A 25,996-nucleotide genomic window follows, 5' to 3' on the forward strand; every position below is an offset into this window, starting at 1 on the left:
TCCACAAACCAACAATAAAGGCAAGTGGCAAAGTCTCAGTGAAAAACCTTGACCTGTCACTGAAAGCCATTGTCAACATCTAAATGTCAGAACACAACTTTTAAAAGGATTTGAAACTAGAATGTATTAGGAGAATCAGTACAACATAGACAATTTATAAGGTAGGAGTCAAAGGTAAAGACAACCTGTTATAAGATATAAGGTCAAGATGTTTGTTTTTAAAGTATTGTTTAGTTAGCTTAATTTTCCATTAAATGTCAAATCATCAGCCTACTATCTATTTTATAGCAGACAGGGCATCTGAGGTTCTTACCAGCTGTGATTTTCCCTAAGGGTTTAATGGGTTTGTATATTTGTACAAAGTAATATTATCATTATCATAAATGTTTTCTAATTATTTCTTGGTATTAATGAAAGCATGTTGTATTATTGATGGATTAAGTACAATATTTATAAAACAGTGATAGGATTAAAGGGAAATAAATATGTATATCTTTCTGCATGTGTAAACAATAAATATTAATTCCCATCATCAATTTTGTGCAAAGTGACTTAGTACATACTAATAACTTACTAAATACTTTGGTTAACTATTGTGTATTTGGAGTATAGCTATAGTGTTTGCTTATCTGTAAGGTGAAGGACTAGGGTCAATCAGGTAGGGCCTGAGGCCTGCAGGAAGGACAAGGATCCAGAAAATGGGCCCAAGAATGCTGAATTTTCAGGAAATAAGCAAGATGTACCTAATAAGCTTTAAGATGAAAGGAACATAAACTTTTATCAAGAACAAAAATAAAGACGGGTGCCTGGGTGACTCAGTTGGTAAAGTGTCTGACTCAATCTTAGCTCTTGATCTCGGGTCATGAGTTCAAGCCACACACTGGGCTCCTCACTGGGCATGAAGCCTACTTTAAACAACAACAACAACAACAACAACAACAACCTTCTATCAAAAATAAAAGGAAAAAAAAAAACAAAAAGAAGCCTCATGGGGGGTCATAAATCCACACAGTAAACACTTGTGTACACACATATACATAATTTATATTGCAGTGGCTCTCTAGCAACATTCTTTTGATTTTTGATGGGTGTAGGTTTTTTTCTCTGTCCCATTTGTTGTGTAAGCTCCCTGAAGACAGCAATAAAGCACCCACGTGACAAAGTGTAAAACAACCACGATTTGAAGATAGAAGAATGTGGCTTGGAATTTGGACTCTCCAACTCTGCTGAGAGGTATTGGGAGACAGTAATGGTGTGTGTCATTAGCTCATTGTCTTGCCATCATTTTCAATAACTAGGTCAATCTTTTACTGCAACCCAGGACTTGGTTTTGATATAAATGCAAAGCAATTTCTCCTCCCAAACTGAAAAGTATAATACATTTTAAGGCTATGATATGAACCATTCAAGAAACATGTGTCTGCTGATGAGATTTTAAAGAAATTACATCAGTCAACTGATGGAAGTCACTTAAGCAAATAGATTCATAAGACACAACTGAAGTGATGATACAGTTTTAAATCGCAATACTATTTTCAGTCGGCATAGAAAGTTTTTTCTTTGGATTAATGTATTTTAAGTTGAGGGTTAACAAGTTGTGAATTGAGAAAATAGGAAAGCTCTCATCTTTCCATTCTAGTCTATGAATAAATAGGAGTGTGAGTAGCATAAACTTCTGAATTTCTCATTTGATTAACTTCATCAATTTGATTTCTATTTTAAATAAGGCTGTTTCTAACATACTATCCCCTTTTCCTAAGGGCAAAATTATTGTCAATAACACTCATGGTTCATTATTCTAGTCCTAATAGATTTGTCAAGAACAGAATAACATCAGATAAGGAAAAATAATTTACAGAATTAAATTGGGGAAGTCTTAGCCTCAGTATCACGGTTGATTTTTACCAGAAAGTAATCCAAATAGTGTGGACTTTTCAGAAGTTTGCCAGGGTGACAGGTGGCTGTGTAATGAAATGCACAGATGTTATGAGTACAGGAGGCATCTCTGGGTCACCCCCACAAGTCTGAGCCCTCACCTCAGGCCTCCCTAATGTGCAAGCAGCCTTTTCAAACCATCACATATCCCAGAGGATCCAGAATGCCCGTGATCTCAAGTTTGCTAAAGCATCTGTTGTTACTATATTGCACCAGAGCTAGCTTAATGAAAACTGATATGTTGCCAGAACAACATGACAATAAATACTGTTTCTTAACGTAAATGATTTGTTAAAGCCTGTCCGAGCAAGAAATGACCACACAGTGTATTTTTGTAATCACTTATGCTTTTTGCTGTTTCTAGGAAATATAGTTCAGGTTAGCGTCCTATTTCTCTTAAGTAATTTTAGGCCCTGTACATGTTTCCAATCTAATTCAGTCCACAGAACTTACTTCTAATCAGCTTATTTGTGTTCCATAGTGCCTTTATTCTCCATTTGAGTGACTAAGCACACAGAATTCCTGCTTAACAGGTACCCAGGCAACAGGAGTGATGAAAACAGGCACAAATCAAATTCAAGAGGCAGAAAATAGAGCAATCTGGGCTGCAGAAGATAGTCAGATAATCTGTGTGCAAGTTGCTTTTGAAAACTTTACTCAACACCAGACTCAACCTATAAATTTAATCATGATTGGTCAAATTTAGAGAAAAATAGTTAGACTTTACCATCTAGAGGCTGGGTCCTTTATTCCCCAAATTTAAGGAAATCTTAGCCACCTGAGAGTCCATGTTAGCTTCACAGGGATCAATATTAGGAAAGGAATAGGATCATAAAAATAAATTACTATAAAGATCTCTAAATAGATCTGCAAATATATTATTGTATTAAAACAACACACTGAAAAAAAAATGCCCATCCAGCTGCTGTAGAATAGTGGTTCTCTGAGTGTAGTCCTCTAACTGGTACCATCAGCATCACCTGGAACTTGTTAGAAGTGAAAATTCTTGGACTCCACCTCACGCTTATTTAATCTAAAGCACAAGGGATGGAGCCCAGTAAACCATGCTTGAATGAGGAGCATCACAGAGGCACATTTATCCCAGACTATTTTCACATAGTAATCAATCAAACCTAAGGTTCACTGGAAAATTAAACTATAATGTTCTCGTCCTTGATCATATTTGATTAAAATAATACAGTTATTTTCTCCACTACAATATTTAAACATTTTATTGACATTAATATTTAGAAAAGCAAAGATTTGGAGTCAGTGGTTTAATTGTGATTACAATGGTAGCAAAATATTTTTCTGAAGTTTATTTATCTATTTTGAGAGACAGAGAGAGAAAGAGAGCGTGAGCAAGCAAGCAGGAGCAAGGGAGGAGCAGAGAGGGAGGAAGAGCGAATCCTAAGCAGGCTCTGCACTGTCAGCACAGAGACAGATACAGGGCTCGAGCTCACAAACTGTGAGATCACGACCTGAGCTGAAATCCAGAGTTGGTCGTTTAACCAACTGAGCCACCCAGGCACACTGGTAGCAAATATTTTAAATAGCAAGCATATAAGGCAGGAGCTTTAATGTTTCTATGTAGCTAAGCCAAAACCACCATATCTTTGTTTTTACATGTATATCCAGTTTTATATCAAAGAACAGAATAAAAATTACAATGTCAAGATTTTGCAATAACAGATTAACTATCCAGGAATATTGAGGGTCTGGTGTGACTTGATAATAAAATAGGGTGTCATTGTTTTTATAAGTCTCCAGTGGAGTTGAGGTGGAAAGCTACAAGGCAGAATAATGTTCTCACTTCTCTTGGGTGTTTTAATTCTTCAGAGCTGCTGAAAACTAGCGTAGAGGCCTCCTGACACTTGCACATTCCCTCCCATCTTTCTCTTCTAATTGCCCTTGGCCAAATGAATAACCACTGGGGCATAAAAAGGAGTCCCACCCTCTCCAAGAATGAATGATTTCCAAATCATAGATAACTGTATTCTGAATTTCACAGTGCTAGAGCAGAAAATTGCAGAAGGTGGAAAGTGCAGGATGAAAAGGGTTCATTCAGAAGCTGACAGCTGGTAAAGAGCAGAGATGAGACAATCAGGAACAAGCTAGTCAGATTTGGGAGTAAAGGGTGTAGAGAAATAGGCAAGCAATATCAAGGTAGTCAGGGTTGGTGAGGTCAGGAGCCAAGGGAAATGAAAACTGGGAAGGACAAGCACTGATAAAGGAGGGAGAAACTAATGCCACTTCCTTTAAATTCCACTCTAAGTATATTCTCAAGATTCTAAGTTTAGGTCACTTATAAGATTCTGGTAAGTTAATGAATTTATACTGTAATTCATGTATTAACCTTTATGATTCATGGTACTACCTGGTATGAAGCATTTGGCTACTTTATACCTTTTAGAATACTGGTGTTTACCTGGAACTCATTTTAGCTAGATCACTTGTCTTCCTCCTCCTATCCAGGATGCAAAGGAAAGAGGTCAGCTCATAACTTTGGGCCTGAAGGGAAAGACACACTGGTTTGCTGTGGACAAGATTATGAGTTGCCATACCGAAGAATCTTAATGGTATGGTCTCTTCTTCCTTCCCCTACACATCCTGGAAAACCTGGAAGGAGTCCAGGCCATCAGGGCTGGCTCTGCTTAGCCCTCTGTCAAAACAGTATAGTCTTGTGATAAGCAATAGATCAGCTATCCAATGGGCAATCTCATCTAGTTATCTTGATGACCAAAACAAGGACGCATTTAGTTCTTTTAGTTACTAAGATCACAAAATCAGATTACTCGTTCTAGAAGTGATAGATAGATTCTGTGATTCCCTAAATCAACTTAATAACAAATATGGGGGAAAGGACAACACAAAACTTACCATTTTAACTATTTTTAAGTATAACATTCAATCAAATATGGCGTGCGCGTGTGTGTGTATATATGTGAATATATATATATGTATTTATCATATATTATATATTATATATATTAAGTGTATTTTAAGTGTATTTATATATACATATACATTTTAAGTATACCATTCAATTAAATATGATGAGTGTGTGTGTATATATATACACACATATACACATATATAAACCATATGTGTATATCATATGTATTTTTATATATATGTATACCATATATATTTTTTATACATATAACTAAACCAAATAGTTGCAGCAATGTAACCCTAATCCAGCCCTAGAACACAATCAGATTAAAGGCAGCCTCAGATATGACCCTTTACGGGACCAGATCCAGAAAGAAAACTCCAGAGATGATAAGCACTTTGCCCAAAGGTCTCACAAACACTAGACCCAAGGCTCCTCAATCTCAGGCCAATCCTCCTTCCTTTTTAACCAACCTGAGTCAGGATAACACAAAATTAAGCTATATGGCAATTATCTGATAAATTTGATGGATGTGTGAGAACAAACAGGGATAATTATGGCCAGAAAATCCAATTTAGGTCCTCAATTACCTAGACTGTCTACATTGACCAAATAAACTGGATAATGGCCAAAAATGCACTCTACATTGTGTTGTACACCCGGAGCCTAAGAAGCATTTCATTGTGCTTTTGTGATTAATAGGAAGACCCACACCACTGAGAGAACTATAAAGTACAAATCTAAATGGATGCCTCTTACATCAATGAAACATATTTGAAAGTTATCCCAAATCTTTTATTTATTGGTAAGTGGAGTGAAAATGCTATAGGAACTAAACATATACACATTATAGAATTTCTCTGAGGTAATCACACTGCTTCTGTCCAGGTCCTTTGTTTCATCAAACATATTATTCCTCCAAATGAGTCAACTATAATTAGGCCAAAGTTGTAAAATGAAAAGAGGACAAAGCCCTCATACTAAAAGCCTTATTCTTGACTTCATTCTAAAAATTATGTAGGTCTCAGTTGTAAACTTAAACATCAGACTTAGGATGTTTGGTAATGAATGGAAAGCATTAAAGGAAAGGGGCTTTCAGGCAATCCTTGCAAAAACTTTCCTACAAGATTTCATGTGTTGTTTTTTTTAATGTTTATTTATTTTTGAGAGAGAGACACAGAGTGTGAGCAGGGGAGGGACAGAGAGAGAGAGGGAGACACAGAATCTGAAATAGGCTCCAGGCTCTGAGCTGTCAACACAGAGCCCAACGCAGGGCTCAGACTCACAAACCATGAGATCATGACCTGAGCCAAAGTCAACACTCAATTGATGGAGCCACCCAGGTGCCCAAGACTTCATGTTTTAAAGTAAAAATTATGCTACTCAAATTTAGAGTGGTTTTCCCATGCAGTTTCAACAAGAATAGTGTATTTCAAAATTAAGGTGTTTCTGTTTTTAAAAATAATTAGATTCAGAATGTCTTATGCCAGTATCAGGATCAGAAATGACTATGTGTCATGATTAAAGGCTGAGAAGATGGGCCCAGGGTAAGATTAATTAAAAAGCAAGACACAGCATGGTATGAAGGAGAGCCTATTGTAAGGGGAATCAAAAATTGGGTTCTAACTCCCTATCTAGCTATTTGAGTCACCTTCTCTCTGGACTTCAGTTCCCTTATCTCTAAATGAGAAGGTTGACTGGATCAGTTTCCTGCTCCACCTCTGACTTTAAGCCAGGGATCAGCAAACTAAAGATGATAAGCAAAATGTATTCCCCCACTGGCTTTTGTAAATAGTTTAATTGGAACACAGCCACACTCAATCATTTACATATTGTCTGTGGCAGCTTTCATGCTTCAAAAGCAGAGCTGGATAATTGCAACAGAATCTGTATGGCCCACAAAGCCTAAAAGACTTACTCTCTAGCCCTTTACATAAAAAGTTGGCTGACCCTTGCTCTAAGCCATTGACCAGTTTCTGACAAAAGAGAACACCTTGGCATCACTGCTTAACCAAAGTCTAGCTTTTAATGGATTCTAACAATTTCATAGGACACTCATAGATTTTCACTAATCCTGTGCCCAATGCCATGCCAAGTAACAGTTCTTGAGGGATGATACTTCACTGTCCTTTTTCACTCATTCTGGTCATTGATGTTCTGGTCCTTCACCATAACTTCAATAATAAGCGATGGCAATTAGTAGGGGCACCATCTGGAGGTTTTGCTGATCATTGATAGGGCTGGTGAAGATGGCTTCAGTTTATTCAAAATGGTCCAGTTCCCCCGTTTCAGTGTCAAGCAAAATCCCTTCTCTGTCTCAGAAAGGAGGGCGAGCCAAGAGATTGATACTAGATGAGGAAAAGACGAAAAGCTGTTGAAAGTCTGTAAAACTGAAAAAGAGAATTGAAGACAGGAGCCGTGGAGCTCATGTATCTTTCATCTTTTTGAGAAGCACAATTGATGTTGAAGCTAAAAATCTATACCCAAATTAGTAGGTACAGGATTGCCTCAGACTGAAATTACATAAATGCCTTAAAACTCAAGTGATGCAAGGGAAGGAAACTCATATATGCTCCTTATTATCCAATATTCCTCCTCACCAAACCTCACTATTAATGTGAAGACCTCTCAGAGCGAGAGAGACCTCTAGGGCAACCTTATCTGTATGCTATACTTCTCTGTCATCCAAGGACTCTGCTAGCTATTCATGCACACAGCCATTTCAGAGTTTGCTTCCTCAATGATCTTTCTACGCGCCAAGATACTAAGACCCTGGGAATACTTCCCCTGCAAAACTCAAGCAGTTGGCATAGATATTCAAGAGCGAAATCTCCACTAAATTGTTACTTGTACAATTTTTTTTTAAGAAACTCAATAGAAGCTGCATACCATCTTAAAACATACCCCCATTTCTGGTGCTCTCAAAGCCAACATAAAAAACAAATGGGGTCAAAAATGTCTCCCTTTAAATTAGTATTCAGCTCACTTAGAACTGTATGCAGCTATATTAAAGAATATCTGTTGTTATCTTTTGAGTCATCACTAGTAACCTGGTGCAAATATATTATCTCATTTAATCCTCAAAATATCTTTGTCGAAGTCAGAATCATTAATTCCACTTGACGGAAAAGGAAACTAAAGGCTGAATGAGTTAAGGGACTGGTCAACTGTCACACAACTATTAAACGATATAATAGGTGGTTGAGTCTGAATCCAGTCTATATTCTTTCCTCAAATCCACACTGTCTTCCACTGATGATTTCTTCTGTCCAAAAAGGTTTACTCTAGTTCCTGAGCTGTAATGCTAACTGGGGACAAAGGTACGGAGCACCTCGGCCTCACCATTCAGCAATCATTCATACTCAGTAAGATCCAGAAGGCAATATCCCAAGGCCCTAACCCCAGTACTCTTTGCCCGCTGCTTGCTTTTGCCCAGGAGCTAGGTCTGGATGTCTGGCTCAGCTTTCTACTTAGTTCAGAGGTCTTCCATGCATCTCAGTTCATTCAGTTGAGTCTATATAATCTACTCAGCTCATGTTATTCTTCATCTCCCCCATACTAAAAACAAGCCATGGGGCAAATATCAACATCTCAGCCCTTAGGTGGAACCTGGCCATAACTAAGGAAGTGCTCGTAAGTGCAGAGATGACACCTACATGGATGAGATACTGGCAGGGCCTCCCCATCCATCAGGTTTCAAGCTGAGATGGCAGCACCTACATGAATCGTGTCCATGCTAAGGTTTAAATCTTGCATGTACATTAAGGACTTAGGGAGTACAAGACTTAGCAAGCAGACACCTCCCTGCCTTTACTTCATCTCCTCCTGGCCAAGCTGCTCACTTTCCCAGGAAGTTTCTCTCTGGTATCTAATCAAGGTCTAGATTGATCTGTCAAAACTAGGTGTTCTGTTCTAGTTCACTAGAACTAGGCTTGTGAGCTCAGTAACCCAGGAGATGTGGATAACTATGCCTTGGTGAAGGGACTTCTGCACACTTGGTCAAGGCAGGCAGCCACCCCAAACCCAGACTGCTGTGGGACTATAGGCCCAAGCTGCTGAATGCATCTGACTAGAAAGAGAATTGAGATTCAAGGGAAAGGAAGAACTGCTGAGTTTGGACCTTTAACAGATTGTGATTTTATATAAGCGCTCTGTTATTTGTCAAAGGGTCTGTTTTCTCTGGCTAAACTGAAATGGGATATGAAAAATCTTTGCTTAAAAAATTTGCATGTTTCCTCTACAAAGCGTATTTCAATCCTTCATTCTAGGATGTTTCTTTATAACTTGGCATAATTTGCTACAGCTCATCATAAATGCTTCTAACATCCCACAGGAAGGACGCAAAGGAGATGCTGGAAATTGTGGAAGAGCTGTGGGGTGATTCTCCTTTCCTTCCCACCAGACTAAGTCTCTTTCCTAGGTCTTTAAAGTAGATACAGCAACAGTAAATAAAAAAAAAATAATAATAATAGGAAAAGATCACCTATTGTTGGCTGTCAACTCCACCTGCTCATATTAGAAGACAAGTTCTAAGTTTGGATCATAAATTGTAAATCCCTGTAGTATAAACTCTTAAATGAATTAAGAAACTTCCAAACATGTAGAAAGCATGAATCTATTCCCTTAAATATTAATAAAACTGAATTTTTCAATCATGATCCTTCAAATATATTAATTTTCTTCTGAACATATTGATTCTTTCACTCTGCATTAGAGCCATTTGTAAACACAGTATCTCACTTATTAGACTGTTGGGTACTTGAGTATAGAATCCATGTCAGATATAGTACCTATATCTGCAGTGTTTGATACATAATAGGTTCTAAAGGGGGGGGGGAATTATGAGTGCTCATGATATTTGTATTTAGCCTTTCATGGTAGAGCTGTCACTTAGGGAATGGCTGTCCATCCAGGTACTACATTCTCAAATATATCCTGAATCAACTTTTATTGTATTAAGCCACTGACATAGATGTGTCTATTTGCTATTTCATTTAAAGTAACACTAATACAGTGAACACACAATTAATTAACTGGCTAATACCTGAATATTAATATCAGATATTTAAAATTTCTGATTATTCAAATAAAAGAATGGTGACAGAATCAGATTTATCATGAAGCCAATAAGGCTTAAATTTCAGGGTCCTTCACTAGCACAGCACTGTTCCAAGATCCTGGGGAAATCCCTGCCAATATGTTCAGTTTTTATAAGTGTTTCAAAAGAAAGTTTTTGGTATTTTTTTTTTTAGGAAAAGACCCTGAAATTATAAAGGCCTCAGGGTCCACAAAAACAGACTTCAGCTCTGGCTCAAGATAAAAGGACATGGTGGTATACAATGCATAAAGTATGAAATTTGTACTTGTAATGCACAAAGTATGAAATTTGTACTTGTAATGCACAGAAAGTCGATCTCTTCCACTGAAGTTGACTCTTTTATTAATAACAATGTCACATAATTTAAAGTAGACTGCAATTTATTGTCACATTTTCTCTCATTAGTTTTTCTATGATGCCTTATGCAGAGAGAATTGCCTCATTAATAACTTTGACCAATTGCTTTTGCAAGATGTTGATTATTTTTTCCCTTTGCATTTGACAAAGCTTAGAAATAGGGCAAAATGTCTTTCTTATTATAGTGTTAAGTTAGTTTTAATAATTAGTCAACTATGGATGTTTTAAACATTTCCAATAAATTCATCTTTGGGCGTAGACACTGCATCATACCCAACTTAAAACACACACACACACACACACACACACGGTTATGAAATGCTCAAAAAAGGGAAAAAGTAATCAAACAATGTTTAATTTAATTCAGCTTTCACATATTTAATATTTTGGTGATTGAGATTATAATCAGAAGGGAGAAATGGTTTAGAAATGGAACAACTCATGCCTGTGGGTAGGAGTTTGAGTTTTGAAGGTGAGCACATACAATGGAATATTTTGCCTGAATCTTTGGTTCTAAACATTTGTGTTTGCTGTATTAAGAAAAGTTTTTCCTAGCAAATTTCTTGAATTTGTTATTATTCAATTTGATTTGCTTCTTCCTTTATCTCTGCCTACACTTCTTTCAGACAATCTATAAGGAGAAAGAAAAAAACCATATTTTGCTTCTTTTTGACACAGGCTTTAGTCATTTGTTACCATATTATTGCATATTCACTTATGATATCAGAATAAAAAATTAGATTACTATTTAGGAACAAAATTAATCTTGGAATTTTTAAAAGCAGAATTCTTATTACAGGAAATTCAGGACAGCAAAACAAAAACAAATCAAGGAACCAAAGATTAATTCATGGTTGTTTCTAAGACAACATTCATGCAAGTATTTAAATGCACATAGTAAAAATTGAAGATCGCTCTATGGTTTCTGAAATGAAAGAGTTCCCATAAAAACCAGGAAGCATTCATAGATGTATTCAGAGTACACATTTTAAAGACGGTTTTTTTCAGGAATTGCACAGTAGTGTTGTACTATCCATACATAAGCAACATGGGCAGCAGCTGTAACTTGTTTTCATCCCAAAGAACTCGTTTTAACAGCTGAACATTAAAACATTGAACTTGGCACTGAGGAATCCACACTTACTTTTATTTCCAAGAAATTTCAAGTAAGCTATTACAGAATAAATAATTTGAATCTCTACATTGTGCATCTATGAGTGAAGGTTTTTAATGCTCATACCCATAAAGTACATTTTTATTATGAGTCCAGCACCATTATCTAAATAACAGAAAATATTTCCCCTAAATCTAATTTTGACTCCCTTTCTTTTAGCATAGGCTGTTTGATCATTCAATAATTAACTTTCATCTCAAAGGTGTCTCTTCTTTAATTCTTTACAAGAATACTAAGATACCCTAATTTCACTGGCAGCTTTCAGTTACGTAAACCATTGGATTAAGACCTTAAATGCAATTTGATATTTTCCCTAACTACTTATGAACAGAAGCCAATTGGTGACCATGAACTGTAACATTTACAAGTGCCGCTAGCCTTTTACTGCCCATAGACTCCCCATATCCCTGTAGCCCAGAGATATATCAATTGAAACAGCCAGACAGCGGTCAAGATTGCTTCATAGGCCCCCTGTCTGTAGCACACATTTGTTCTGCGTTCATGAATTTGATGTATAGCTGTGGAATCAAAGACGCACATTCATCATAGAAGAAGCCAGTGTTTTATCTAGGAGCTCTAAGTTTGCTGATAAGTACAAAGAAAAGAACAGCACCCGAGAGAAGAAGGGAAAGAAGAAAGATGGCGAGCTAGCAGTGGGTAAAACTGAACAAAGGATTATGGACTACTACACAGGAGCAATTCATCCAGAATCTGGACTACAACTGTGTTATCTTTCATTATCAAACCTCTCTTTCCCCTCCTTAGAGGCCTACTTGCATGACCTTACAGATAGTAGGTACTCAATCAATATTCACCACCACTAGGTCACACCAACCACCTGTGTCCTTCTCACTTGGGGAATGTGGTGAGAAGAAGGAATGGGTATAAGTGGTCCACATAGGAGAGGCTCTTCCTCTCCACACTGATCTGATTATCTTTCTTGGTGCCCTATCTTCCCTTGGTCCAGACTTTAGTATTTAGCTCAGACCCATTGAAGTGTCTAGAAAAATTTATTTCCTTTACAGCCCCTGAACAAAACCAGTATTCATTTTCCAAGATGGAATCACAAGAGAAATATGAAAGCTAACTGCACGTAGTATAAATAAACATGGTATGGGAACATGAGAGCAGAACACAACGGCCTGACACAGACGAGAGAGACAATCCAGCATAACAAATAGTAAGTTGTGCTTTGCCCGTGGCATTTTCTGGCTCCATCAATAATTATATAATACAACAGTCACTGATTTCTCAGCCCTGGATCAATAATGGGTTTCACATCCCCTCCAGAGCTGGTTGTTGACCAAGGTGCTTGCTCAGACCCCCACCCCATCCATGGCAAAAATCAATTCTTGCCTAACTGCTTGTGTGCTTGGAATGCGAGCGTCGGAGCAATGTTGAGTTTAATAGCAACTGCAGAATTCACAATGATTTCATATCTGGCTACATAAGCCCGTTCAACTCAACAAGTAGTTTCAAAGGAAAGTCCTCAGCCCAAAAGATAGAATACAGTAGAACCTCATAAACATAGCAGCAACCTCAAGTATGTAGCACACTCATAGGCCCAGAGCACACTGTGGCTAGACGTCAGAAGTTTTATCTGTCCCATGATTAGCCTATCTCATATATTCTATCAGATGAGCTTGTAATGTAGCATTCTACATACTTAGCACAACAGGATGGTAGTGCCACAGTAGTATCTGGGATGCATCCTCTGACTTCTGGTCCCAAAATATTCCACCACATCCCATAGGACATCAAAAGTCAATTACACCACATGATAAAATGTATTTCTCAAAATGTAAAGAAGCTCCATTTCTTTATGCCTACTAATGTATTTTTAAGCACGGGTATACATGAAGAGCAACACTAGTTGTGTATACTCAACATCGAAAAGAGAGATGTAGTAATCATTTTAATCTCATCAAGACAGATGGTCCAACTTGATAATAGAGATGCCAAAGTAGATTTTCAAAATTCAATTACTCGCTTTGGTTGTCTGCCTTGATTTGGTTAACTACACAATAGCCCTAACTCGTCAAGTCCTAAAATGGTAGCTTATGAATGAGAGGAAAATTGTGAAATGGTTCATTTTAGCTCTTATTCACACTTCTCTGCAGGGCATCCTGGCATGAAGATGTTAGAGAAACGCATCATACACATTAAGAACCTTCGTTTTTCAGTTAAAAAACAAATAAATAAAACCGAAAGAGAATGCGGTGGTAATCCAGGGTCATGAGCAGCCTCAGCATCTCATGGCACAGGGTCTGTATGCTATTCATGGTCCAAGACCTTCTGCTAAGCTGACAAATGTATTCGTGGGTTCTAGAACCATGCCACCAAATTACCCATTCCTGCCCCCTCCCTCCCATTTTTCAAAAGATTTCCCCTTTGTACTTATGAAAATAACTTAAAGAATAAGCCTGATAAATGTATTCACAATATGGGGTTTTCAGGGCAATATCTTCTGATCTTTTCTCCCCTCTCCAACCTCCCCGTCCCCCAAACACTTTCTACCTATAGGTTTATCCTCAACCAGTTAATAGCAACTCCCTTCTTTGAATTCCTCAGACTAAAATCTTTGGACTTCTATTTGACTTCTTCCTTGCCTTAACGGCACATGTAATCCATCATGAAATACTGCCAGCTCTACCTTCAGCAGACATCTGGAACCTGACCATCTCTCACTACTTTCACTCTGGCCCAAGTTACCATCATAACCTACCCCTATCATTGCAACAGTTTCCTCACTATGATTACTGAGGGTGTCAGTGCCTCTACTTTTGCCACTCTCATCCTCCCCCCGCAGGTCATTCTCACCACCACAGCCAAAATTATTCCTTTAAAGCCCCCAAAATGAATATGCCACTTTTCTGCTTAGAACTTTCCAACATCTCTGCCTCTCACTAGAAAAACTAAACCCTGACAAGGTCTCTAAGACCCTACACAACCCACTTCTCTAACTTCATCTTCTCTTCACTCCCTTGCCCACTCTGCACCCACCACACTGGCTTCTTATATGTCCCCTGAATGCTCCAGGCATGCCCTGGCCTCAGCATTTTTGTAATATCTTTCTCTTCTCTCTGGACCACTTTTTGCTCAGATATATCCATGGTTTTCCTTTATCTCCTTCAAGACTCTGCCTAAATGGGGGGGCCTGGGTGGCTCAGTCAGCTAGGAGTCCAACTCTTGACTTTGGCCCAGGTCACGAACTCACGATGCATGGGGTGGAGACCTGTGCATTGGGTTCCATGTTGACAGTGCAGAGCCTGTTTGGGATTCTCTCTCTCCCTCTCTCTCTGCCCTCCCCAAATTAAATAAACTTAAGGAAAAAAAGACTCTGCCCAAATGTCACCTTCCCTAAGCATTTGCATTTCTATACACCAATAATGAAATAGAAAGATATCAAGGAATTGATCCCATTTACAATTGCACCAAGAACCATTAAATACCTAGGAATAAACCTAACCAAAGAAGTAAAAGATCTGTACACTGAAAATTATACAAAAGTTATGAAAGAAATTGAAGAAGACACAAAGAAATAGAAAAAACATTTCATGCTCATGGATTGGAAGAACAAATATTGTTAAAATGTCAATAGTACCTAAAGCAATCTACACATTCAATGCAATCCCAATCAAAATAGCACCAGCATTCTTCCCAGAGGTAGAACAAACAATCCTAAAATTTGTAAGGAAGCACAAAAGACCCCGAATAGCCAAAGTAATGTTGAAAAAGAAAACCAAAGTGGGAGGCATCACAATCCCGGACTTTAGCCTGTATTACAAAGCTGTAATCATCAAGACGGTATGGTATTGACACAAAAACAGACACATAGACCAATGGGATAGAATAGAGAAACCAGAATTAGACCCATAAATATTTGGCCAACTAATTTGCGACAAAACAGGGAGGAGTATAGAATGGAAAAAAGTCTCTTTAGCAAATGGTGCTGGGAGAACTGGCGAAACAGGCAGAAGAATGAACCTGGACCACTTTCTTACACCATACACAAAAATAGACTCAAAATGGAACAAAGACCTAAATGTGAGACAGGAAACCATCAAAATCCTCGAGGAGAAAGTAGGCAACAACCTCTTTGACCTTGGCAGCAGCAGTTTCTTACTTGACAGGTCTCCAAAGTCAAGGGAAACAAAAGCAAAAATGAACTACTGGGACCTCATCAAGATAAAAACTTCTGCACAGCAAAGAAAACAATCATCAATACTAAAAGGCAACTGACAGAATGGGAAAAGATATTTGCAAATGACATATTGGGATAAAGGGTTAGTATCCAAAATCTGTAAAGGAGTTACCAAACTCAACACCCCAAAGACAAATAATCTTGTGAAGAAATGGGCAGAAAACACGAATAGACAGTTTTCCAAAGAAGACATCCAGATGGCTGACAGACACATGAAAAGGTACTCAACATCACTCCTCACCAGGAAAATACAAATCAAAACCACACTGAGATATCACCTCCCACTGGTCAGAGTGGCTACAATTAACAACTCAGGAAATAACAGATGTTGACAAGGAGGTGGAGAAAGAGGAACCTTCTTGTACTATCGGTGGGAATGCAAACTGGCACAGCCACTCTGGAAAACAGTGTGGAGGTTCCTCAAAAAATGAAAAATAGAATTACCCTATGACTCAGAAATAGCACTACTAGGAACTTATCCAAAGGATACAGGAATGCTGATTCATAGGGGCACATATACCCCAATGTTTATAGCAGCCCTATCAACAGTAGCCAAATTATGGAAAGAGTCCAAATGTCCATCAACTGATGAATGGATAAAGAAGATGTGGTGTGTGTGTGTGTGTTGGAATACTACTTGGTGATGAAAAAGAATGAAATCTTGCCATTTGCAACAACATGGATGGAACTGGAGGGTATTATGCTAAGTGAAATAAGTCAGTCAGAAAAAGATATCATATGTTTTCACTCATATGTGGAATTTGAGAAACTTAACAGAAGACCATGGGGAAAGGGAAGGAAACAAATAGTTACAGAGAGGGAGGCAAACCTTAAGAGACTTTTAAATACAGAGAACAAACTGATGATGGTTGGGGGTGAGGAGCGGGGAAACTGGGTGATGGGCACTGAGGAGAGAACTTGTTGGGACGAGCACTGGGTGTTGTATGTAAGTGATGAATCACAGAAATCTACTCCGGAAGCCAAGAGTACACTGTATACAGTGTATGTTAGCTAGGTTGCCAATCAATTATATAAAACAATGAAAAATAGCCAGCTAGAGACAAGAGAGGAGAGGAGAGGAGAGGAGAGGAGAGGAGAGGAGAGGAGAGGAGAGGAGAGGAGGGGAGAGGAGGAGAAGAGAGGAGGAGAAGAGAGGAGGAGAAGAGAGGAGGAGAGGAGAGGAGAGGAGAGGAGAGGAGAGGAGAGGAGAAGAGAGGAGAAGAGAGGAGAAGAGAGGAGAAGAGAGGAGAAGAGAGGAGAAGAGAGGAGAAGAGAGGAGAAGAGAGGAGAAGAGAGGAGAAGAGAGGAGAAGAGAGGAGAAGAGAGGAGAAGAGAGGAGAAGAGAGGAGAAGAGAGGAGAAGAGAGGAGAAGAGAGGAGAAGAGAGGAGAAGAGAGGAGAAGAGAGGAGAAGAGAGAAAAGAAAAAAGAAAACAAACTGAAACTTCCCGGGTGCCTGGGTGGCTCAGTTGAACGTCAGAATCTTGATTTATGCTCAGGTCATGATCTCACATTATGTGAATTTGAGCGCATATTGGGCTCTGTGCTGACAGTGCAGAGCCTGCTTAGGATTCTCAGTCTCCCTCTCTCTTCCCAACCCCTTCTCTCTTGAAATAAATAAATTGTTAAAAATTTTAAAAATATATATGAAACTTCCCCTCACCCCAGTCCAGAATTTCCTAGTTTTTTTCAACACAGTTAACTTCTAATGTACAGTATAATATATTTTTCTATGGTGTACATTCTGTTTTCTCTGATCAGGATGTGAGTTCTAAGAAGTAGTGAGCAGGGGTGTAAGAGAGGTTTGCTTTGTTCACTGCTACAAACCCAGTACCTAGTATAGTGGTACATAGCAAGCATTCAATTCATATTGGTTTGTTAATGAATAAGATAAATATCAGGTTCCAGGGCAGGGAGAAGAAGGGGACAACTTGGGGCAAATAAAGCCTTCTTTGTGTCCTGTTCATCATCTTCAGAGGCACATTCTTTCTGACAGTGCAGAAGGTTGATTCAAGCTACACAAGTGTTCTAGATAATCTGGCTTCTGTCTTAAATAGATGTTGGAGATGACTGTACACTAAATAATGTTCATAGGCAGGAAAATTTTGAGGAATGGCCATGCTGCTGTTTTCCCTGCACTTGTTAGAAATCTATCAATTGCTTTTTACTATGGTGCTGCCATCCAGAAAGCTTGAGTCAGGAGTCAAGTGGTTCCCTTCTGCTCTAGAGACAAGAGTTGGCAAAAGTCAGGGAATGAAAGACTGGTGAAATGAGGATAAAGTCTGAAAGCCTCACTGAGAGAGAGGATACCTAATACTGTGACTTCCTGCCTTCTCTTCATGAGTCCCTCCAAGTCTGAGGCTTCTACTTCCCTCCCTTCTCTCCTTGCTTGCTGTCCCTGTGATTAGGGGAGGGTGGGAAGTACACGATATGAATTCAACAGTACATTATACCGGGAATTAGGACAGGATGACACAACTTCAGGGCTTTACCAAAGGGTCCAGGCAAATCTAAAGTTTTTAAAATATTCCCAGTCTGTGTATAAAATTCAAAGAATTCATGATACAAGTACAGCATCTGAGCCATAGTCTTCTACAGCTGGGCTGATAACACAGTCCAAAGAGCAAGGACCAATCACCATAGTTGGTCAACTGGGCAAAGAACAAATGATGAATGTGACCTTCATACTACAAATGCCTGGCCAAGAGGGCTCCTTTTTGAAATATACTCTCAACCTGTTTGCACAAAAGCAGACTGCTAAAACAACTCTAGCTTTTCATTTTCTACTTCAGGCATTTTTTCAGAACAACATCAACAAAAGGAGCCCCAGTAGGAAGAAGCTATGTTCAGTCAACAAAAGTGCTTAGATTTCCGTGTACTCTTTACTTGCTTCCTCAGAGAAAGAGAGTACATGCCATATCTGATCCAAGCAACTCCCTACAAACTTTAATGACAATGCCAAGAAAACCTCTCATGCGTTATAAAGGAACTGTGAGGATGCCTGGCTGGCTCAGTCAGTGGGGCAGGCGACTTTTGATGTTGGGGTTGTGAGTTTGAGCCACACATTGGGTGTAGAGATTATTTCAAAATAAAATCTTTATAGAATAAAAGTTTTTAAAAAAAGGAACTGTTTCCTGGGGAGAGGCTGATGTGAACCGAGGACCTTTTATCCCAGAAAATCCACAAATGATGTCCTTGTCAAGGAACTTGACACATAATAAATAGGAATACTAATATACATCAATACACCTTCTTAATCAGTTGATATATGTAATTCAAAACAATTTTGGCCATTAGGGGATCTCTAGGTCACTGACAAGGCAAAGAAAGCAGTAAGCTGAATAAAGTAATCAAGCATAGCAACTTTTGTCTCAATGTTAGTCATCCTCAGAAGATAAAGAGACCATCTCAGAGTTAAACAGAATGGCCATTATTTTATTTTAGTAGTTTCCCAGGCCACTAGCCATAACATACAGTTTCAAAGTACTCCCTCTTTTAGAGACTACAGTGCTCAAGCAGATAGGCAAGTCTACCCTCATTCCTAGATTTACCCTGAGAGTGTCCATGAAAACTAGGGGGCTAGGCAATTTCTTTTCAGGGACTTTGGGAGGGCACTTTTTTGTGCACCTTCTGGGTTGAACAACGCGTGCTCTAAGTTCCAGAGACAACAATCCTGCCTTTGCCACTTGGTTTAGGTTTGGACAGGTTTTTCACCCCAAATGTTAGAAAATCTTGACTCTAGCTTGAACAGGACAGTATGGTGAAATCAATTTTCCACCTTTGAGATGAATGAAAGATTCATCTTGAGATGAATGAAAGATTATCTGTCACTATCTAGAAGAGTCTAGAATTGCACAGTTATGTTCAAATCTACCCCCCACCTCGAAGGCCCAGAGAATGTCCCATGTTCAAGAAGTGGCTTTGGCAAACAATTAGAACTCGTCAATGTTACCTGTTCTGACGTTCATCCAGTTTCCCTTTATACTTTGATATTTGAAAATGTTCGTCACATTTCCTTCATTTTATGTATAATTGTAATTACATTAACTCCATTTGTTCACAGCTTTATCCAAGGCACTTAGAAAATGCCTGACAAACAATACCCCTGATAAAAATAACCAATGGATAGATGAATGGAGAAATGGAAAGCAGAGGCAGCTTCATTCATTCTCTTATTCCCAGTGATAACTGGTTTATCATTTTAGAAACTTTAATAAAATTTTTAAAAAGTTGCTGATCCCAGTTCTAAAGCAGGATTACTGTCATCTAAGTCCTTAAGTGTGGAGATAAAAGTTTTTTTCCTCTGTCTGTGCTACTCCTTCTCTGGTTACACAGGTCACACCTAGATTTATGGGTGTAATTATAAAGGCATGTGTCACTATGTGCTGGGAATGCTTACAATAAGCCTCTGGTGTTCACACACAGGAGATTCCAGTATTTTCTACTCAAATCATTTGGGCAGCATGATGGAATGCACTATGGTGTTCTTTTGAAACCATGGATTTAAATGCCAAGTTGGTCTTGGTGGGGGTTATAACTTAGTATTTATGAGCCCAGTTTCTAAGGCATCACTGCAGGGTAATGGGGCAGATCAACTGAGATCTTTAAGGAAAAGTTTATAAAATGTCCAATAATTAAGCAAGTATCATCAGCAAGCCATAACAGGATCTTGCCCTCTGCATAAACACAGGGGAGATGGCAACAGCTAGGGTGTGGGTTTTATTTTCCCCATGTGTGACTGAGTACCTTTTGAGTAGCCTCAAAATCAGATAATTTCTGGAGGCAAAAAGTCATTCAAGAAGAAGGCTCAAGAAAACCAATTAAACCTAGGAACTATGAATGTCTCAGGTTCATATTGCTGCAGGAGAGGATCAAAGAAGAGGAGAGATGGACTTGAGTTGCAGGCTGTTTGTAGCACCTACACATGGATCTAGACACTCCACCACCATGCACTCCTACCTTGATAATCTGGCCTCATAATCAGATAAATCACCGCTTCACCACCAATAAGAGGAGGTAGGTCTTGGCCAAAAAAAAAAAAAAAAAAAAAAATTCAAAGCCCCACAAACCACACATGTACAAAATTTAAGCAAATGATACAATGTTATTTGAAATGCTTATGAGAGGAATCATTCAGGAGCCACTGGCTTAAAAATGATACTGTTTTATACCAGTTTAGTTGGTGAAGAGCTGAATTATCTTCCCTTCCAAAGCAGAATAGTCTGTGAAGTAAGACACAACAAAAATTGAATCCTGGCTCCACCACTTATTGATTGGGTAATGTTGGGCAAATCCCATAACTAATCTAAACTGAATTTCTTCATGTGAAGTAACACAGGAAACAATCATGCTTATTTTGCTGTGCCATGTGAGAAATAAACAGGAAAAGTCCCTACTACATTGAAGGCATTCAATACAGAAATGCAGTTACATTTATTTCTATTCTATATTGTGAAGCTTGACCTGACAGCATGCAGTCGAACAATTTATCAGTTTGTATTTACTGTTTAAATGATGTTCATTTAGGGAATCCTTTTTCTAATAGTGGAGGTTTGCCTTTGCACCCTGGGCTCTCAGAAACTGACCTAGTAGCCCAGCAAAAGCATGCTAACCTTGATGATCAGATGCCTCCATGAGAAGCCATGACGTTTGGCGCCAGGAAGACTTCAGAATCATTTATGGTACCCTTCATTCATAGAAAAGGTGCCCTATGCTACCTTTATTTTTTTTTTAAGTCTATTTATTTTGAGCGAGCGAGAGAGAGAGCAAGCGCACATACGCATGCACTCACCCACTAGTTGGGGAGGGGCAAAGAAGGAAACAGAGAAACCCAAGCAGGATCTGGGTTGTCAACATATAGCCTGATGTGGGGCTTGATCCCACAAACCATGGGATTATGACCTTAGCTGAAATCAACAATCAGACCCTTAACCAACTGAGCCACCCAGATGCCCCAACCTATGCTACGTTTAAAAAGGGACACCTAGGGGGTGCCTGAGTGACTCAGTTGGTTAAGGGTCTGACTTTGGCTCAGGTCATGATCTTACCACTTGTCAGTTCAAGCCCTGCATCAGGGCTTACAGCTCAGAGTCTGGAGCCTGCTTCAGATATTCTCTCTCTCTCTCTCTCTCTCTGCCCTTCCCCTGCTCGCTCGCTCTCTCTCTCTCAAAAATAAACAAACATTAAGCAAAAATTAAAAAGGGGCTCCTGGGTGACTCAGTCAGTTAAGTTCAGACTCTTGGTTTTGGCTGGAGTCATGATCTCAAGGTTCATGGGATAGAGCCCTGTCCTTGAGCCAAGCACAGAGCCTGCGTGGGATTTTCTCTTTCTGCCCCTCCCCTGCTCAATAGTGCACGCATTCTCCTTCCCTCTCAAAATAAATAATTTTTTAAAAAAATGCTTAGCAGCCTCTTTCCTGGAAGAGTTTTTGGGGGAGAGGGGTTAATGAATTATGTATATTTAACAGCTAAGAGGAAAGTGTTACTTTAACAGTTTAACACTGGTACAAAACTACAAAATCAAACATAAAATAATGTGTAATAACACAGTGTTTAGTTACCCCAATAAAGTTTGACCTAGAGTTCATATTTTTCTTCATACTGTTTTGTTTATATAAATATTAGCCCAAGATTAGACAAATGTAATTACCTTTTACAAAATGTGCAAAGGGAGAGGAGGTTCAAAGAAAATTTGACACAAAGGAAGAACCAAAATGGGGTGCCTAGGTGGCTCAGTGGGTTAAGCATCAAACTCTTGATTTCATCTCAAGTCATGATCTCACAGTCTGTGAGTTCAAGCCCTGCATGAGGATGCTTGGGATTCTGTCTTTCTGTCTCTCTCTCAAAAAAGAAATAAACAATAAATTTTAAAAACTAAGAAACAAAATACAGTAGTGAAAAAGCTGAGAGAGCAAAGCATTGGCACAGAAAACCATTGTTATGTATCAGCTATACTTATGCTTACAAATACACATGTGTCCATATACCTATATCTAGTATTTTATATATGGAAGTCATAAATAGCCTAAATTATTTAGTATAATAATATACTAAAGTCATTAATACATTTAATAACAGTCATATTGAATATGTCCTATGTTAATATTACATTGTTAAACTATAATATTTTAAATACAATTAACAACTTTTGAACTCACAACACTTCAAATTAAAAAGGTGTGGTTGTCCTTGCTTGTCCCACTGTTCATCCCTTCTTTCTCCTTATTCTATTAATGTCTGAAGAATGCATTTCTCAGACATTTATAAAAGCCATCTGATAGCTGCACTTGTTTCTAAACATGCTGCTTCACACCTTCCACAGGACAGGTTACTGATTATTTTTGGTTTTAGATGCCATCTGTTATAGCTTCTGCTGGGCCAAAGATCCTGTTTATGTCAACAAATTAATTAAGCAAACGAGGTGACAATGATGAGTTTTTGAAAATGATGTGGATGTTCGTGGAAATGATGTAATTCAATATAATGTTTTATTTGAAACAAGAGCTGAGGTGGGGAGGAGTGTAGTGGGAGAAGGGATACAGATAAGAGGGTGTCAGCAAGGCCCCCCAGAGAATGGGGGAGTGATCGAGTTCACAGGATGAGGGACTGCCTTCAGGTCAAAGGACTTACACACACCGCTTCATCAGACCACAGAGGAAAGAAGGTCTTTCATAGAGTAAAGAGAAGGCTAATGCAGGTCTCCCTGTGCACTAAATACAGTATTGCCAATTGTGTGACAGGCCACAGAGAAAAAAAATGTATCTCAAGGTCTCCGTGCAGCTGCAGAGTGGTTTCTAAAAGTCCGTGTTCACTTGACACTGAACTTGACTTCAGAAAACTCTGCCTCACTCCCAGGATACTGTCTTTCATTTAATTCATGGCTCCATGATGCCCTTGCATACTTAATAAGGACAAGATTCCAAATTAGAGCATTCCTCACATATCCCTTTAAACCACTTTTGTAAAATTATACCCAGAAAATATGATTTTGTCTCAACTGACAAAATTTGCTAATTCTGGAAGCTTTTAAAATAATGCTTCTTGTTTGTAAATTCACAGCTTTCTTGGATTTTCTATAATTCTAATAATATGCAGAGATAGACTTAAACCACTGGTATTATAAATACCACTGGATTTATTATAATTCTGATAATATTGAAGGGATAGATTTAAACCACTGTTACTATCAGGTGGTAAGCCCAGCTATTCACAAAAATCACGCCTCCTATATATGGCAAGACTACACTTGGTTCAAAACAGGCTTCTAAATATTACTTCTTCAAAAAGTCCACTGTGTTAAATAATGCTTCATTTAGCCAAATGATTCTGTTATAAACACATTTATGGCAATAACATTAATTATAATAATACTTGTAGCTCCATAAAAATCGCCATTGCACCATTTGCCTGAGCAACCCCAGGGAGGAATATCTCATGGGCATCAATACCAAGTAAACACAAAAACAAAGTGTTAATATCCTGACTTATGAAGAGTGAGACTTCCCTCATTGGAAAGTTTAATAAAAATGTGTTGGTTGTATATAAAGTTTATAATGAAAAAGAATGAAATGGTTGGGCCATTATAATTAGAAAGACTAATTTTAATACACTGGGGGAAAACATGGAATAAATACTTATGCTGCCATTCTACTGGGTTAAACTCCTAATGTCTGGAATTCCTAACAACCACCACGAAGCCAGTAGCCTTAGAAGACAGGAGGGAAAGGAATTTAGTGACCATAATGGACTCCACTCCACCCTAATCACCTTCCTTATTATTCCAGAAGCAAATTCTGAGACTCTAATATGTAGGATGATCACACATCTTAGTTTGTCTTGGACAGTTCTAGTTTTTATCTATGGCCCAGTGTAATTATTGATAAAGTTCCCTTTTGTTCTCAGAAGCGCCTCAGCTTGACCGATAAATGATATGGTCAACCCTACCAGGAAGCCATCAGACAAATGACTGAACTCCCTTCAGAGTATTCTGACACTAAAAGGAATGGATCACTTTGTTATCTGTTGCTGTCATTGCTATTATTTAATACCAAGCGAACAGCATTGGGTCTTTGCAGATGGGAATCAACAAAAAGCAATGCTATACGCCTTCAGGAGGTGAAAAGAATCTCATTGTGGGGAGAGGATTTCACAAGTGAGCAGCATTTTATGTTCACGAAGACACAGTTGATTGTCCAGACTCCATAGCAATACTGTGGCTCTGGTTTAGTATTTAACTAGTAAGTGCCTACAGAATCCATAGGGCAATGAGAGTCTCCTGCCTCTGCACTGACTCCTTGTACTTCCACAACATGTAGGAATTGTTATTCTTCAATTGTTCAATCGGCAAACTTTTATTAGAAATCGACTATGTTTTAGCCTCCTGTTTATCCCTATATTATATACAAGAAGCTATGGTACTTGCCTTTAAACAGTTCATATTTTAAATGATGATTCAAGACCAAAACCACATGATAACTAAGAGTAAAACTAGGTGGCTCCAACTCTTACAAGTAAATTTAGAGTGACAGAATATTGAGAGAAGGGCTACTGAAGAACAAAGGTGTGAACATAGGCCAAAAGGATGCAGAGAGCTCCTGAAGATGAAGAGGACAAGTATAATGGTGGGAAAGAATATGTGTGCAGAGGGGCAGCGGCTGAGAGTAGGCTTGTTTTGAAAGTTGAATAGATATTGCGGAGCCATATTCCAGATCATTTAGAAAATTTGAGTAGGAGTGTTTAGACTTGATGTAATATATCATAGCAATGTTAAACTTATCTAATGTTCACCATCTCCATTTTCCTCAGGTTTTTCTACACTGCAGTTCAAGACCATGCTGGCACAAGCAAAGGTACCAGATAGGAAAAATATCCAGCCTCTTTTTATTTTCAGTCCTAAAAAACAGCTACAGTGAACAAATACATGTGGCCCAATAAAGTGTGCATTGATTTATAATTAAAATATTTCAGAAGATTGCTTTCACTTCTTTGAATACACCAAAGTAAGATGTGTCCTCAGTCTGGGCTCAAATCTCTCACTTCTTCTCTTACTTTCCAAGGTCAAGTATTAAGGAGACAACTTCAGGATCAGGTGCTTACACCCTTTCAAATATGCAAAGGCTATCATTCTATTCTATGTCTTAACCTTCGTCGAGGTCGCTTTCATCAAGACTCACTTGTTCCATGAAGGTACTTCCAAGTAAACCTCCCTGCTTCCCCTCACCGAAATCACTCCACTAAGATATCTGTCAATCCTTCCTCCCCAGATCGTTGAATACATCGTGTTTTCTGGATCGCAGTAATTAATTGACAACAGGCATATTTTAGTCATGTGAATCT

The 25,996-nt window shown here is 38.5% G+C and overlaps 1 long non-coding RNA gene across 2 annotated transcripts; it reads left to right on the forward strand.

Moving 5' to 3' along the window:
• On the forward strand, window positions 1–25,996 carry LOC132683690 (uncharacterized). 2 transcript variants are annotated; one of them, XR_009612338.3, is made up of 3 exons: window positions 1–161; window positions 4,411–4,514; window positions 25,466–25,996. It is a non-coding gene; the product is annotated as an uncharacterized LOC132683690 (long non-coding RNA). The 2 variants fall into 2 exon arrangements; XR_009612339.3 differs by lacking the exon at window positions 25,466–25,996 and adding an exon at window positions 9,165–9,430.

The sequence above is a fragment of the Panthera onca genome, chromosome C2 (genome assembly GCF_046562875.1).
Source record: "Panthera onca isolate mPanOnc1 chromosome C2, mPanOnc1 haplotype 2, whole genome shotgun sequence".
In the NCBI taxonomy this organism is placed as follows: Eukaryota; Metazoa; Chordata; class Mammalia; order Carnivora; family Felidae; genus Panthera; species Panthera onca.